This window comes from Hesperophylax consimilis, chromosome 16 (assembly GCF_061612785.1).
Source record: "Hesperophylax consimilis isolate HC1 chromosome 16, BYU_Hcon_1.0, whole genome shotgun sequence".
Taxonomy (NCBI): Eukaryota; Metazoa; Arthropoda; class Insecta; order Trichoptera; family Limnephilidae; genus Hesperophylax; species Hesperophylax consimilis.
This window is the reverse complement of record NC_142851.1, coordinates 24926807-24931488: the sequence shown is the minus strand read 5'-3', so window position 1 is coordinate 24931488 and position 4682 is coordinate 24926807. Positions and strand designations below refer to the sequence as shown.

At 40.8% G+C, this 4682-nt stretch overlaps 1 non-coding gene across 1 annotated transcript; it reads right to left on the bottom strand.

Moving 5' to 3' along the window:
- Positions 1–4281: 4281 nt before the first annotated feature.
- On the bottom strand, positions 4282–4354 carry TRNAC-GCA (transfer RNA cysteine (anticodon GCA)). Its single transcript has one exon. It is a non-coding gene; the product is annotated as a tRNA-Cys (tRNA).
- Between the last annotated feature and the right edge of the window lie 328 nt (positions 4355–4682).

Below are 4682 nucleotides of genomic sequence, written 5' to 3'. Positions count from 1 at the left end.
GTGACCTGTAGAAATATCACACCACAATAGAGTGTCTGTGCCAGGGATCACCATCTGACGTAGAGCAAGGGTGCTGCCATCGTTAGCCTTGAATTGTCCGTCTGGTTGGCATTGCTCTAACCGCATTTGCTCGTAGTCAATTGTAGCGGGACTGTTGATCTCCTCTATGCGAGATAGTGTGTCCGCAACTACGTTCTGATGTCCAGAAACATATCTTATGTCGGTTGAGAACTGCGATATGTAATCTAGCTGTCTCTCTTGCCGGGGAGAGCTAGACGCGCGTTTTTTATTCAGAGCGAAGGTGATTGGCTTGTGATCAGTGAATATAATGAAGTGACGGCCTTCAACGTGATTCCTGAAGTATTTCACGGATTCGTAAACTGCGGTCAGTTTGCGGTCAAAAGTGCTGTATTTTTGCTGTGCAGGTGTGAACTTTTTTGAGAAGAATCCAAGCGGTTCCCAAGTGTTCCCTTTTGACTGCTGTAGTGAGGCGCCTAACGCCTTGTCGCTGGCATCAACCATCATTGCCAGTTTAGCGTTTGGGTCGGGGTGCGCAAGTAAAGCTGCGTTCGCAAGTTGTTTTTTGCATTCCTCAAAAGCCTCAGTTAGTTTCGGGTTCCAGGTGATGATTCTCTTATCATTCTTTTTATACCCGGCAGTGCAGTTGTACAATGTTGCTTGGGTGTTGATAGAATTCGGCAGGAACCTGCGGTAGTAATTTAACATACCTAAAAAGCGACGTAGATCTTTCGCTGTTTTAGGTAGTGGGAAATCTGTCACAGCTAGGACTTTGTCCTTGATTGGAGTCATGCCTTCCGGAGTTATTGTATGTCCAAGGAAGTTCACAGATGTGGCTACAAATTGGCATTTCTGTACATTAATGACAAGTCCGTTGTCAGCTAGTCGTTTAAGTAGTATATCTAGATGTTTTTTGTGTTCTTCATCGTCCGCTGAAGCTATTAGTATGTCATCTAGATAAACAAAACAGAAATCCAGGTCTCTTGTTATCGCGTGCATGAAACGTTGAAAACTCTGAGCTGCGTTTGATAATCCGAATTGCATGCGAGTGAATTCAAACAATCCGAACGGAGTGATGATTGCAGTTTTCGGGATATCCTCAGGTTCTACAGGTATTTGATGGTATGCTCGCGTTAAATCGATGGTTGAAAAAATCTTTGCTTTTGCCAGTTTATGAGCGAAATCTTGAAGCTGTGCTATTGGGTATTTGTCAGGCCAAGTTTTGGCATTCAATAATCTGTAGTCCCCGCATGGACGCCAGTCGCCGTTTGGTTTCTTTACCATGTGTAAAGGGCTGGCCCAGTTGCTTTTGGAAGGGCGGCAAATTCCTTTTTCCATGAGAAACTTGAATTCACGTTTGGCTGCCTCGAGAAGCGCTGGTGCTAATCTGCGTGCACTTTCAGTTACTGGTGGGCCTCTAGTTTCTATGCAATGCGTCACAGAATGTTTGACTGCATCCGGTGTCTGCAAAGAAGGCCTAGTCAAAGTGGGGTATTTGTTGAGGATCTCGTGGTACCTCTGTGCTGAGAAAACTGTGGCGATGCCAGTTGTTGGTCCTCTATAAGTAGCTCCTCTGATTTTTAGTCCAGTAGACTGATCTTCAAGTTTAGCTCTTCTCAAGTTAACAGTGAGGTTATAATGATGGAGGAAGTCTGCGCCAAGGATTGGTTTTGAGACGTCGGCTACGATGAAACGCCATTTCATAGTGCGGCGAAGACCAAAGTAGAGTTCGATAGTGTTCGTGCCGTAGGTCTTTATCGGTTTTCCATTCGCTCCATATAAGGTTGAAGGGCAGTTGTCGGAAGTTATGTTGCCTTTGGGTACTGTAATGTTTCTGGGAATTACAGAAACGTCTGCGCCAGTGTCCACTAAATATCTCTGAGATGTTCGCAGATCGTAGATGAAGAGACGACAAGAGGTTTTTGGGATCTCACACGCCTCTACTGGGGATTCCCGCTTTCGTTTCCCGACTTCTTTTTTTCATAAGTGCAAGGCTTATTGCATTTGTATGCCTTCTCGCCAAATCTAACGTGTTAGAAGCATTTTCCATCTCGATTCCGATTGGGAGATGAGTTGCGTGAACCGAATCCTGAGCGGCTATGGTTACGACGGGGGCTTTGGTTTCTTTGTCCTCGATAGCCGGGTGTGGGCTCATTTCTCGCTATGCGTAGCTGTGATACTTCACGCGAAAGTGCGGCGATTTGTTGTTGAAGTTGTAGCAGTAAAGAATGTTCATTTGTAGATGAAGAAGTTTCATGCCGTTTGTGACGAGAAGTGCTTGGTTTATTGTGGTCTTCAACAGCGCTGCAGTCGGTAGATTGGTAGACATCTAAGATTTTGTCTGCAGCTGTGGCAAGTTGATTAATATCGTTGTCAGGAAGTGCTGAAAGGATTGCTTGCAAATGTTGAGGTAGGCGTTGTAACCATAAAGTACGTACGATTGCGCTGTCCACCAAGGCAGGTCCTGCGAGTTCAAGCATGTGACGTAATAGGCCGGTAGTTTTCCTGTCTTCCAGTTGTATGCCGGTCAGTAATCTAGTGAGGCGTTTTTCAGCAGAGTCTTGAAATCGGTCTATTAGTGCTGCTTTCAGGTTGATGTATTTTTCAGAGGTAGGTGGGTGCGTCACTACGTCGCTCACGCATTGTAACGTTTGTGTGTCCAACGCTGCGATAATGATATTATACTTGGTAAAATCATCCTTGATACGCGAGTTAATGAACTGTGCTTCTGCCTGCACAAACCATAGTGAGATATTTTCTCTCCAGCACGGTGGTAGTCTAACCAAGACATAATTAATCGTTGTTGCGGAGCTTGAATCGTCGGTATGTTCCATGGTGGTGCGAATATTTTTTGCTGTCTGATCTTGAATTTCAATTGTGGATGTGCTTGTCGTAGGGGTGTTTTATTCGAGGTCATTTCAACATAAATCCGAATAGCACTGAAGACAATAATTTGGCAAACGCTAAAGGTAATGAAAATTTATAATTATCCTGGTAAAATTTAAAAAAAATAAATTGTCGACATCTATGTGAGAATTCCTCAAGTTAGTAAAAAAAATAACATTCAAGACGCAAACCTTTTCGTAAAATGCATATTGTACATGTTATAAATATTATAGTATATAATAACATAGAATGTAACATTATTGTACAGTTTTGTTACAAGAATTGCAAATACCTTGTAACATATTATTTTTGAGAATCTCAAGCAAGAATTTGATTTTAATGTGACAAAACGTTACGCTTAATTTCAATCAAAAAAATGCATCAGAATGTTTGTACATAATTGGAATCAAAATATGTTGGAACATGTTGTGACAAATTATTTAAGCCATGTTTTGTAAGTACGTTTGAAAACAAGTATTGACAATAAAATCTGAGATTAACGTGGCAGGATCATGGATGTCGAAGCTGATCAGGTTTCCGAGGTTGTCCGTTGCAGGTTGAATCCGGACCGATGACGCAGGTAGATCGACGATGTAGTTGGAGATGTGGAAGATGTGGAAGATCTTGGCTCATGGATAAGTTTTCATAAGGAGTGTCAGTTTTAGCTGGAATAGAGGGTAACACGCCTTTAGTTCAAATTAAGAAAATGTCACAGTTTACAAAAGCAGAAGGGTTTGTTGTCACATTTATTGTAATTTTATACGCCGTGGATATACAGACGTACTTTGTGGTGGGTCGGGACGCTCTACACAGCATTTCGTAGAATGAATTCAGTGAGAGAAAGTGGTGGAAACCAGATGTGGAAGTTTCTTTAAGTAGAACCAGATGTAGAGGTTGTGCAAACGCATGTGAAAGAATATAAGTTTTTTGAACAAAAAATACTGGATTTTTTTTTAATTGATAATTAATTTAAATATTTCAAATAAAAATGAAAAGATGCTTACCAAATTTGGGTAAAGGTTACGAATTCCGCTTCACGGTAAATATGGAATGTTTACTTTGAATTAATACTTGAATTTAGTTATATTATTACTATAAATGTTGGGGAACCTTTAATAACGCCTGCTCGCGTCCCTTTTAGAGTTATATCCCAGTTTTCAAGTAGTTTGTGGGCTACCCTAGGTTTGTATAGACTGGTTTGTGATTTAATTCTAATACGATATTATGAATAAAATCCAACTCTTGATAACGGCGCCGCATACTAATTGACATATCGCGTAAGTGACATAAACGAAATTAAAATTTAAATATTGAATTGAAGACAATATTAGTGATTTCTAAACGAAATTCTGAAACAGAAAAATCAGAAAAGGAAACGGTCACATCTGGGACTCGAACCCAGGACCCTTGTCTTTGCGGGACAGTGCTCTACCGACTGAGCTAATGGGACCCTATTCCCCTCGGTCACTTTTAACTGTATCATACTTCGAATAAGAACCACTAACATTGTCTTCATTTTTTCATGGTGAAAAAATGAAGGTTGAAGGTAACATTGTCTTCATTTTTTCACTAAATGCACCTTTTCAAGGTCTTGACATGCGCATGGGTGAGATATTTGTGTTCCTGGGGTACAGGTGTCATTTAAATGTACTTTTATATTTATGTCACTGTTAGGTTTGCCTCTTTTGTTCATAGAAAAAAACATTGAATTTGTTTTTTTGGCATTTAATGTCAAGAGGTTGCATTCTAGCCATTTTGATACTTTTACTTGACCTGTT